The 12,632-nt window shown below is 43.9% G+C and overlaps 1 pseudogene; it reads left to right on the plus strand.

The window, feature by feature from the left end:
• The first annotated feature begins 9,860 nt into the window (after positions 1–9,860).
• On the plus strand, positions 9,861–9,960 carry LOC136162117 (U6 spliceosomal RNA; annotated as a pseudogene).
• Positions 9,961–12,632: the final 2,672 nt, after the last annotated feature.

The following is a 12,632-nucleotide window of genomic DNA, read 5'->3' on the forward strand; positions in this document are numbered from 1 at the left end:
TAGATGGCAAACTGACAACATGCTTCATATTTCTTTAGATAGCTCAGGAATTTCGACCTAGCAGATTCTACTCACAGGAATTCAGCCCAAGGAAATAATTGGACAAATGTCTGAACATATTCTCAACAGAGGCTGTGTCAGTCAGGGCTTTCCAGAGAAACAGAACTAATACTATATATATTGAGAGAGAGAGATGGATCTATTTTAAGGAACTGGCTTATGCCATTGTGAGGGCTGGAAGGCTGGCAATTCATCTAAGAGTTGAAGTGTATTCTTGAGTTTGAAATCCATCAAGGCAGGTCAGTAGGCTGGCAATTCAGGAAGGGTTGCTACCGTTACAGCCTTCAGGCGAATTCCTTCTCCAGAAATCTCAGTTTCTGATGTTACAGCCTTTTGCTGATTGGATGAGGTCCATCCAAATCAGTAATCCGCTTTATTCAGAGCCAACTGATTACAAGTTAACCACATTATTTTATTATATGTTATATCTACAAAATACCTTCACAGCTACACCTTGATGAGTATTGAACAAGCAACTGGGCACCACAGCCGAGCCTCGGAGACACATAAAGTTAACCATCACAGACGGTCAAGACTGACTTCACAGGTTAACAGGAGTCAACAAAAGACACTCTTAGTCCAAAACCCCATTTTCCCTTCTTGTGTCTCCTCACTAACATTTGGGTGTGGACCACACGCCCTTACTTTTTTAAATTTTTAATGGAGTATAGTTGACTTACAATGTTGTGTTACTAACAGTTTCAGGTACAGAGTACAGTGAATCAGTGATACATGTACATATATCTACTCTTTTTTAGGTCATTCCAGAGTATGAGTAGAGTTCCCTGAGCTAGTCAGTAGGTCCTTAGTAGTTTTCTATTGTATATACAGTAATGTGTATATGTCAGTCCAATCTCCCAGTTTATCTATCCCCCCTTACCTCCTGGTAACCCTAAGTTTGTTCTCTACATCTGCAACTCTATTTCTGCTTTGTAGATAAGCTCATTTGTACCCTTTTAATAGATCCCACAAAAAAGTGATATCACATGATATTTGTCTTTGTCTTCACTCAGTATGATAATTTCTAGGTCCATTCGTTTTGCTGTAAATGGTATTATTTCATTCTTTTCATGGCTGAGTAGTATTCCATTGTCTATCTGTGCCACATCTTCTTTACCCATTCATCCGTCCGTGGACATTGTTTCCATGAACCACTCTTTCTTAGGTTCAAGATACCATGTGCTTCTGGATTTCCCATTTCTTTACTCCTTCTCAGCCTCATGAAGATATCCTCTTCAAATTCACATCTTTGAATTATTGGGGCTCTTGCATCCAGACATATGGAACAGGCACCCAACAATAGCTTAACCAAATGCAGTGGGGTGTAGAGGCAGGCAGACTAGGGCTGGCTTGGTGGACCCCAATTCCTGCCCACTCTCAATCTGCTGACCTGGGTTTGTGCTCTGGTGCCCACACTCACAAGATACCTGCTGCCCTCTCACAGGGTCTACACCTGCAGTGTCTCCCCACCAACTCTTTGGAATCAGATTCATTTATTTATTCAACAGGTGTTCTTCACAACCTACAGTGCCAACACTCTTCTGGCACTGAGATGACAGAAGTGAAAAAATATATAATGATCCTTGTTCTTGGGGAGCTTATATTCAAATGAGGGAAACAGAAAGTAAAGAAGATAAACAGGGGAAATCTGCCCTGTGTCAGATGTTGGTGGGTAATATGGAGAAAAAGAAAACACAGGGAACTGCAGCTTCTTGCTGTGCATTTTTACCTGTCACACACAGGTTTAGGGGTGGGATGGACCCAACATTTTTTGGGGAATTTATTTAGCCATATTGGGTCTCCTTTGGCCTTACTCTGAAGCCTTCAGTACTCTCTACTCTTTTTATATGTATATATTTTTATCTCTGAATTTATAAAAGCCCCCAAAGTGGGTAAAACCACTCCCAGTGAATGGTTTAGGTATGTTAAGAAATGTAGATGCTTAGAGCTCAACCTCATTGTTTAAGCAGCAAGACCCACTTCCCTACAATCCTCTGAAGGTTTTTACCTGAGTCCTTTCTGCCTCTCCAGAGCTCTTTCCCTTCACATGGACCTTGGACATAATTTCTTGGACGTGACTAGAGAGACTCCAAGGCAATCAGGTCAGTATTAACCAGCTCTCACAGAGGTGTTTCACCCCATTTTAGAAAAGGATATAAAATTTGTTTTTTTCTGTAGAATTAAATAATATTAAAATGGAAAAAAACATTAAAAAGGAGAGGGGAAAGGAAGGCAGGGGTGTGTGTGGTAACTTCAGACAGGGTAGTCAGGGAAGGCCTCGTGGAGGAGGTGACACCTTAGCTGAGAACTAAGAGAAGTGATAGGCAAGGATCGGGGTGTCTTCCCTGTACAGGGGTACTAGCTGATGATAGAATATGATGCTGGTCATGGTTTTGAAAAATCATAGGAATGCAAAGCTGTATCTATTGAAAGATCAGTCGTGTGTGTGTGTGTGTGTGTGTGTGTGGTTGTATAAGTGTACAAACTGGAAGTTACATTCCAAACCAATGCGAGGGTTTCATCTTGGTAAGGGGCAAAGAAATGCAGGAGAGAGAAGTTGAAATTTTCCCTGTTTTTTGTTTTTTTTAATGAGAGAAACTACTCCAGGTAATTTGTATAATTAAATTTTTTAAAAAATCACCTTCTAAAATGACTGACTTAAGGCAATGGGGCAATGAGTGGGGAACATTTTCTATTACATTTTCAGAACTAACAAAGTAAGCCTGCATTTTTTAACAATCAGGAAAAAAATACAACAAGGTGATTTCTGACCTGTAATTATTTTTACTGTCCTTTGGCCCAGCCAGGAGATGACCCAGGGAAGCTCTTATCAGACTGCCTCCCTCCCACAACGTCTGGCTCTGTGCTGCCAGCATCACTATGGCTAGCTACAGGCATTCCTGCCACAGCCTCAAGGGTGGAAAGAGCTTCCCCCCAGCAGGTGACAACACTTATTAATATAAGATGATGGAGAAGCAAAGGGAGAAAGAATGCAATGGGCTGGGCCTCCGAAAGGCAAAGCCCCAGATCTTTAGCCCCCATACCCAGCCCAGGGCTCATCTGCCTGATAACCTGGTTCTCACAGTTTCCCTCCCTCCGGGAAACTGGAGATAAGCTTCCTGGCCACTGGGGCAAAGGGCAGTTGGATGCAGTGTTTGGTTGCCCTCTTGCCATGGTCCAGGCTGGTCAGTGGCTTCCCTACCAGAGCACAGATAAAGTCACTTTACCGTGTTTCTGTCCTCTGACCTCCCTTACAAAGAGCTCCAGGTTCTTGGTCCTGCAGGTCCGCATCAATCCGACCACAGTCTCCTCTTCCCAAAGAAGCCTTAGTGCTGACCTCAAAGATGGACAGAGACGTCTTTTCAGATCTGTGGCCTCGTCCCAGTCCCTGGCTCAGGACCCTCACAGGCTTGACAGTCATTAGTCCATTTTCTTTGAGGCATGGAAATGTAGCCTGAGCTTTTTCTCACTGTTTTTAATTTTTGCAGCACCACATGGCTTCACTCTATTTCTTCATAGCTCCTCATTACGGATTTATGATGACTGCAGACAGTAAAGTGTGTGTGTGTGGAAAGCCAGTCCTGAATAACACTGTTGTTGTTATTGTTTTTATTCTCTAAATTGTGTCTGACTCTTCCTGACCCCGTGGACTGCAGCCCACCAGGCTCCTCTGTCCATGGGATTTCCCAGGCAAGTATACTGGAGTGGGTTGCCATTTTCTTCTCCGGGGATCTTCCCAAACCAGGGATCGAACCTGAGGCTCCTACATGTCCAGCATTGCAGGCAGATTGTTTACCACTGAGCCACCAGAGAAGCTTCCCTGAAGAATACTACTAGTAAGTAAAGCTGCTCTGTTAATAAACTTACTTTGGTCCCATAGGATAAAGCAGCTGAAAGGAAGATTTTAGCTACTTATTACCAGGTTTTGGTAAGCTGTGACATCAGCCTTTGCACTGGGCATGAATATTTGTATACTTTCTTTAGAAAATATGGAGGAGGGAGTTATTACCCACACCAGTGTTCTTGCCTGAAGAATCCCATGGACAGAGGAGCCTGGTGGGCTTCAGTCCACAGGGTCGCACAGAGTCGGACACGACTGAGGGACTAACACTTTAGAAAATCAAATCAGCTGATAGAAGTTACATAATGCTGATTTTGTTTCACGAGAAATGAAAATCCTACTCAGGAGGAGTCCAACCATTATTTATGGCTCAGATTTTCTAAGTTTTCCCTGAAACAAGTTGGTATTCTGAATTTCCAACATTCTTCCCAGAATGCTTTGTTGCTTCTACGCTGAGAGATGGAGGAATTTTTACTCAGGAAGGAAAATATTTTTCTTTTTTTTCTGAGAGGAAAATATTTCCAATTGTACCCACATCAATTTTTATGGTTGGTAAAGTATTTTCATTATATTAGTCAGAAAGAGTCCGGCCTAAAGTACAAAACCAAAGGTATTTGAAATGGCTTCCTAGTCAGGAAGGTCTCGCAACAGCTCAGTTTCTGGACTCAGGAAAAACACACGAGGTCGTGGCTGGCCAGGAAGGCCACCTCACAAGAGGGCTGACTCTTTTTTTCTCTGAAAGCTTGGAAGTGGAGTCCGAGTTTATTTGTTGACTACACTGTTCTTGTTTCTTGTAACCATAGAGTCTGGTTTGGTTGAGTGTTTCTTCTGTCAAGGCTCCTGCCGAGCCAATATTTATCATTTCAGAAATTTCCGTGAGTCATAAAATAAACCCGAACTCTGCTGTACCTTCTATGGGTACTTCTTTGCTAGAATTATTTAAAATAAAAGGAAAAAAAAAAATGCTGGAATCCAACACAGCATTTACCAGACCACATACACACTTTCTTCTGCATTGAGGGTCCTTCTCTGAGACATCAAAGCCATTTAAGGTGTGCGGCCTGCTGCCTGGACCCTTCTTGCTCACCAGTTCAGACCCCTGGCTGGGGGGTGTGGGGGAGAGATGGGCTGGAGGGAAGGGGGGCAGGCTGGGGCTGGGAAGCAGAGGAAGCTGAAGTTTGAAGCCAGGAAGTGACTCACTGGCTCACAGCACGAGAAATACCAATGAGCAAGTGATTCCTTCCAGCTCCAGCGTGGAAAACCTTGCCGGGGTACCACCTCTCAATGACTGAGCCTGAATTTACTGACCAAAAAAATAAAAATAAACAGACGACAGTATGATGTGACATGTCAGCCTCTCACTGACATGGATGAGTATGTGACATTAATGCTCTTTTCTCCCTTTGTGCCAATCAGCTCCCTCCCCCCAGGTGTGGATGCCTGAGAGAACCCCATGAGACCACCACCTGGACAATTATAATAACTTATTGATTTTGCTGTAAAAATAGGCCCTGTGTCAAGAGCCCAAGGCCCAAAGTTTCTTAACCAAAATTCAAGGGCCTGCCTTAGTAACACTAGAACAGGATTCTCTACAAATGGCTGATACTGCACCAGACGCTCAATGAATCTTCTGTTTAGTGCAGGCATCACACTTTTGAGCTAAAGAAGTTAAACTCATCAATACCTTCAGTTTGCAGGTGAGGACAAGGAGGCCCGGAGAGGGGTATTGTGCAAGAGGTTACACCAGCTGGAGCTGGTGACAATGGTATCAAATACCTCACTGAGAGACTGATGGCAGAAATACCGGTGTCTTATAGTAAAAGGCCCTCGAATTTCACATCACAACCATGGTCCCTCGGCTGTTTCCCATGTGGGAGCTGTCATGGAGCCTGCTTCAAGCTCCTCATTGGGCAGACCTGGGTATCTTTGGCTGAATTGTCATCTGGCATCCTTTCTCCCATCCCCAAAGGAAAGGAAAACTAGGAAGCACGGCAGAGCAGCCCCTCAGAGGCGGGGGGGGGGGGGGGGGGGGCGGGGAGTCACATTTATATCTAATCTCGGTATCTTGGTCTGTGGACTCTAACATTTTGGTAAAAATGCTTGGTGTTCTTTCCTTCCAAACATCAATCTCTGAGCGTCCCCTCTGGACTCATGTTCCCCAACCTCAGTAAGAAATCATGTTGGGAACAAATGCTTTCTTCGTCTCTCTCCAGACGCCTCACTCATTAAGCTCCAGTAACATCTCCCTACTATGATCTGCCCCATCAGTGGGAGTTTGAGAATTCCCAAGAGATCCTGGGCGGAGTTTATCTTGGCATCCATCTGTTTGCACTCGTGATCTCCTTGTGGCAGGGCCCATGACTTATTCATCTTCTTGTTCCTGGTGTCAACATGACCACAGCTGGCAAAGAGTAGGATCCCAGTTGTCAAATCTAACTGAAAAATATTGCAAAGTGGCGTCCTGCAGTGAATGCAATGTTTTGCCTCCAAACACAAACTTTCATTTTTTAACACTTCATTTTCATATGAGAAATTCGGGTGGTGAAAACAGATGGGATGGTGCAAACATCCTTTCAAAAGGCCAGGCTGCTAGGACTCCTACTTGGTTGGTGTGTATTAGACTGAACCATAAGAAAGTCCTGTTTTTTGTAAGTCAGAGGTAGTTGAGTGTTGCCCATTTTCTTTGTTCAGACTAACAGAAGTGAAAAGAATATAACTACAGATACATTGCTTTTTACTTTTCATGAGACTCTTGAAGGGAATGTATGGGCCAAGAGGGGTGAAACATCACTGGTCAGAATAATTGTGTGACATTCTACCCCATTTTCTCTAGTAGTACACTATCACCTGAAAAACACATGTTATAGGTGTTCAAATTTTATGTTATATAGCAGTATATGACTTTAAGGATTAACAGAGAAATTGATAGTGTTACCATGGGACTATCCTGTTCCCATGAATACACTAAAATATATTTAGTGCTTTTCTAAAATAGGCCCTTGGGGGCTGCCTGGATCCGCAGAACTAGGCTACTGTACAGGAATGCCTAGAATGCCATTTGCCTTGGTTTGTATATCCCCCACCCGCTCTGGTATTTAGGAAGCAGCAAAGGGTCCCCAGTTCTCTTGTTGACACCAGTGATGTCATGTGGCCTGATGACAATAAGCAGACGACTTACTCCTCTGGGCTCCTAAAGACCATCTCCTCCCCTCACCACATCTGTAGAACAGGACTAACAATTGTTTCTACCTGTGGCCATCACCACTGTCACCTCCCAATAGCCATGTTCCCTTCTTCCTCAGGAAGGGAACCCGTTTCTTAGCCGAGCACACTGCTGCTCAAAGAAAAGACCACACTTGCAGACTCCCTTGTAGCCATACGACTGAGTTCTCGTTGGTGAGATAAAAGGAGAAGCCCCGCCTGGCACTTCTGGGAAGTTTCTTTAGAAGGCAGAGGTAGATGTCACATTTCTACTTCTGCCCTTAAGGAGCCTGGAGGCTGCCACTCTGTCCTTACCACAAATCAGAAGCTGAACAGACTACTCTCCCTGGATCCGTAAGAGAGAGAACTCAGGGCAAACCGTTGACCCTCAAACTGCAGTCAGACAGGAAAACACAGGGAGCTGTGGCTTCCAGATCAGAAACTCACAAGCGGAAACCGCCGTGGGAACCAGTGCCAGGTGGGAAGCTCTGAACCGTGATGGACACGTTGCTGGAGTCTGACAGTGAAAAACTCCAGAGAGACTCAATTGCAGGGGGACCCCCACACCCTGTTTACCTCCTAGAGCTCCACCAGGTTCCCACAGTAAATACCAGAGAGAAATTCCCTCCTGCCTGCAGTTGGGGATGGGGAAAGGAGCCACTGTAAGATCCTTCAAAGCAGTGGTCCCCAACCTTTTGGGCACCAGGGACCAGTTTCGTGGAAGGCAATTTTTTTCCACGGACTGGGGAGATTTGGGGATGCTTCAGCACACTACATTTATCATGCACTTTATTTCTATTATTATTACACCAGCTCCACCTCAGATCATCAGGCATTAGATCCCCGAGGGTGGAGCAGACCCTTGCTCCAGAGCATTTTGTTCTTTTTTAAAATATTTATTTATTTGACGGCATTGGGTCTTATTTGCAGCATGTAGTGCAGGGGCTTCTCTCTAGTTGCCTTGCGGCATGTGGGATTCCAGTTCCCTGACCAGGGATCGAATCCAAGTCCCCCGCACTGGAAGATAGATTCCTAACCAATGGACCACCAGGGAAGTCCCACTTTGACTTCTGAACAAGGCCTGTCCTCAGGGTAAACTAGTTAACCAGAGCCTAATCAATCAGGGTTGTACTGAAGCCTAACTTCTCTGGGTTAGGGAAATACCCAACTGGACATAGTTGAGCTAGAGAACATAGCAACAAAATCCTGAAAACCAAAAAGGAAAAAGAACTAAGACTGAAAAATACAGAACAGAAAATTCAAGGACAGAGAGACAACAGCAAAAGGTGACATAGAGGTAATGGGAAAACCAGAGGAGAAGAAAAAGAGGAATAGAAGAAACAATAGAGACTGAGAATTTCCCCTAATTATTTTCACCAAACCACAGACCCAGAAAGCCAAGAAAACACCAAGTGGGATGAATACCAAAAAAAAAAAAAAAAAGAAAAACAAAACCCCAAAAACCTACATCTAGGTCTAGCATTTCAACTTACAGAACATTGAAGACAAAGAGAAAAAAAAAACACTGAAAGAAGCAAGGTGGATAAATCTTATCTATAGAGGAAGAAAGATAAGAATTACTTTTTCCACAAAACTCATCAAGCAAGAAGAGCGTAAAGGGAAATATGTAAAAGTGTTGAGAGAAAAAAGCCCACCAACCTCAAATTCTGTACCTTGCAAAATTATCCTTCAAAAGGGAAAGAGAAGGGATTCCCTGGCAGTCCAGTGGTTAAGAGACCATACATTTTCACTGCTGAGGGTTTGGGTTCAATCCCTGGTCAGAGAACTAAGATCCTGCAAGCCATGAGACACAGCCAGAAAAGAAAGGAAAAAAGTGAAGGAGAAATAGACTTTCTCGGACTAACAGAACTTAAGAGAACCTGTTGCCAGTAGATCTGCCTTGAAAGAAATGTTAAAAGAAATTCTTTAAAGAGAAGGAATATAATAGAGGTCAGAAATTTGGATCTATATGAAAAAAGAACATCAAAGAAGTGAAGGGAAAATAAAAGGTTTTATTTTTCTTATTCTTTAATTGATCTAATGACTGAAATAATAGCAACAATGTATTCAATTATACACGCTTTTGCATATATTATATACATGCCTATCTATAAGTATATAAAAATGAAATGAATCACAGGAATAATATAAGAGAAGGGTAGCAGGACTGTTACCATCAGGTGCTCCCACTATCTGTCAAGTGGTATGGCATTATTTGAAAGCAGATCTCACCTTGCGTCTTCTGAGGACCAGTACCATGTGAATCACCTGGGACATATGAGACCCCACTTTTAAACACCTGAACTTGCATTTTAACAATATCTTCAGGTGGTCTGGATGCTTATCAAGATTTGAGAAGTGATGAGCTGTGGTACTAAAGAAGGACTCACTCTTTTTTTTTTTTAATTTTAATCTTTTAACACCAAAAAATATTTTGTACTGGGGTATAGCCAATTAAGAATGTTGTGGTAGTTTAAAGCGAACAGTGAAGGGACTCCGCCATATGTATACATGTATCCGTTCTCCCCCAACCCCCCCACCCATCCAGGCAGGCATATCATCACATTGGGCAGAGTTCCCTGTGCTATACAATAGGTCCCTGCTGGTTATCCATTTTAAATACAGCAGTATGTACATGACCATCCCAAAGTCCCTAACTATCCCTTCCCCTGGCAACCATAAGTTCATTTTCTAAGTCTGTGAGTCTCTTTCTGTTTTGTAAGTAAGTTCATTTGTATTACTTAAGAAGGACCCACTCCTACTCTCTTCGGCAGCACATATACTAAAATTGGAAGAGAAGATTAGCATGGCCCCTGCACAAGGATGACACACAAATTCATGAAGGGTTCCATATTTTTTTTCAGAATGGGAGAAAATAATAGAAACGAAGCAACGGACAAAGCATTAATCTCAAAAATATACAAGCACCTCCTGCAGCTCAATTCCAGAAAAATAAAAGACTCAATCAAAAATAGTAGGCCAAAGAACTAAACAGACATTTCTCCAAAGAAGACATACAGATGGCGAACAAACACATGAAAAGATGTTCAACATCACTCATTATCAGAGAAATGCAAATCAAAACCACAATGAGGTACCATTTCACACCAGTCAGAATGGCTGCTATCCAAAAGTCTACAAGCAATAAATGCTGGAGAGGGTGTGGAGAAAAGGGAACCCTCCTACACTGTTGGTGGGAATGCAAACTAGTACAGCCACTATGGAGAACAGTGTGGAGATTCCTTAAAAAACTGGAAATAGAACTGCCATATGACCCAGCAATCCCACTGCTGGGCATACACACCAAGGAAACCAGAACTGAAAGAGACACATGTACCCCAATGTTCATCGCAGCACTGTTTATAATAGCCAGGACATGGAAGCAACCTAGATGCCCATCAGCAGACGAATGGATAAGGAAGCTGTGGTACATATACACCATGGAGTATTACTCAGCCATTAAGAAGAATACATATGAATCAGTTCTAATGAGGTGGATGAAACTGGAGCCTATTATACAGAGTGAAGTAAGCCAGAAAGAAAAACACCAATACAGTATACTAAGACATATATATGGAATTTAGAAAGATGGTAACGATAACCCTGTATGCGAGACAGCAAGAGAGACACAGATGTATTGAAGAGTCTTTTGGACTCTGTGGAAGAGGGCGAGTGCGGGATGATATGGGAGAATGACATTGAAACATGTAAATTATCATATGTGAAACGAATCGCCAGTCCAGGTTCAATGCATGATACAGGGTGCTCGAGGCTGGTACACTGGGATGACCCAGAGGGATGGGATGGGGAGGGAGGGGGGAGGGGGGTTCAGGATGGGGAACACATGTACACCCGTGGTGGATTCAAGTCAATGTATGGCAAAACCAATACAATGTTGTAAAGTAAATAAATAATCTAAATTAAAAAAAAGGGGGGAAACAAACAAACAAAAGAAGGACCCACTCTTGATCCCTTGGAAAGTGGTCAGAGATCTCCAGACTCCTGGAAACATTCCAGGATGAGACTGGCAGGCTCTGAGACTCAGAGGTGGAGGGTGACTCCAAGTCCCAGGCCAACAGGGTTCCAGACACAGGTTCCAGTTGCAGGTGGATACAGGTGGATTCTTTCCCCTCCAAGTGCTAATACCCACCAGCCACATCAGCATCACCTAGGAATCCTTAAAAATTCCTGGGTCTCACAGATATACTGGGTCTGAGAAATACTAGAAATTCCTGGGTCTGAGATATACTATCAGAAACTCTGGGGTAGGGCACACAAATCTGACTTTTTTATTTTATTTTTTAAATTTATTTAATTAATTTATTTTACTTTACAACACTGTATTGGTTTCACAAATCTGATTTTAAGTTCTCTTTCACGTTGAAAAACCACTGCTCTAACCCGCCAAAAATTCTGCAGCAGATGCTGAGGCTTAAAAATTGCCACTTTTAAAAACTTTTTCTTAAAAACAAAACAAAAAAACAGGACAGTTAATGAGAAATGGGTTTCTATGCCGAGTGGCCAGAATAAAAAGGCACATATAATCTAGACCTTATATAGCGCCCAGGAAAAACAAAAAACGTATTGATTATCTCGTCCAAAAGCCTAACACTGGGAGATTAAAATAGTTCTGGTAGAGGCCTGCTGGGGCTTCTCTCCTGGCTCAATGATAAAGAATCTGCCTGCCAATGCAAGACGTGCGGGAGCCTGGGGTTTGATCCCTGGGTTGGTATATGACTGAGCGACTAAGCACAGCACAGCACATAGCTTCTCTGGTGGCTTAGATGGTGAAGAATACGCCTGCAATGCAGGAGACCTGGGTTCGACCCCTAGGTCAGGAAGATCCCCTGGAGACGGCAATGGCTACCAACTCCAGGATTCTTGCCTGAAGAATCCCATGGACAGAGGAGGCTGTTGGGCTACACAGTCCATGAGGTCGCAAACAGTCGGTGGTGACTGAACACAAAGCACATAGGATAGGCGTGTTATGCTCTGGGGAGCCTAAATTAAGTAAAACGTCATCATGACGGTTGCAAATTCTTTGTTCCCTCTATCCTGCACTGAAACGCCCTCAGAAAAAAACCCTGGGATTCCTTCTGGCCCTCTGAAAAGTGTGTTTCTGATGCAACCGCCCATGAAACAAACGTAATCCCAAGTAAAAAACCCCCAAACCCGGGCAGCGGGGCCGGCGCCACCCTCCCTGGGCGAGTAGGCCGTTTCCAGCCGCACCCTGCGGGCGGCAAGGCCTTCCTTCCCCGCGCTGTTCCCGAAGATAAATAAATCGCTCCTTGTTTTTTTTTCCAGACCTGAAATTAGCGGTGACTCAGAGCACTCAGGGCTGCCACAGTCGCCTTGGGAAGGAGGAAAACTGCGCAGACTTTCCCCCTCGCCCGAGGGCCTGACGTGCCGGGGCTGGGCCAATCACGGGAGGTTGGCGGGAATCGCACCAAAGTAGGTAAAAAAATGCGGGACGCGCCCCCCGCGAGGCCGGCGCCGGGCTCCCGCGGGCCCTCCCTGCGGTCTGCTCCGC

The sequence above is a fragment of the Muntiacus reevesi genome, chromosome 2 (assembly GCF_963930625.1).
Source record: "Muntiacus reevesi chromosome 2, mMunRee1.1, whole genome shotgun sequence".
In the NCBI taxonomy this organism is placed as follows: domain Eukaryota; kingdom Metazoa; phylum Chordata; class Mammalia; order Artiodactyla; family Cervidae; genus Muntiacus; species Muntiacus reevesi.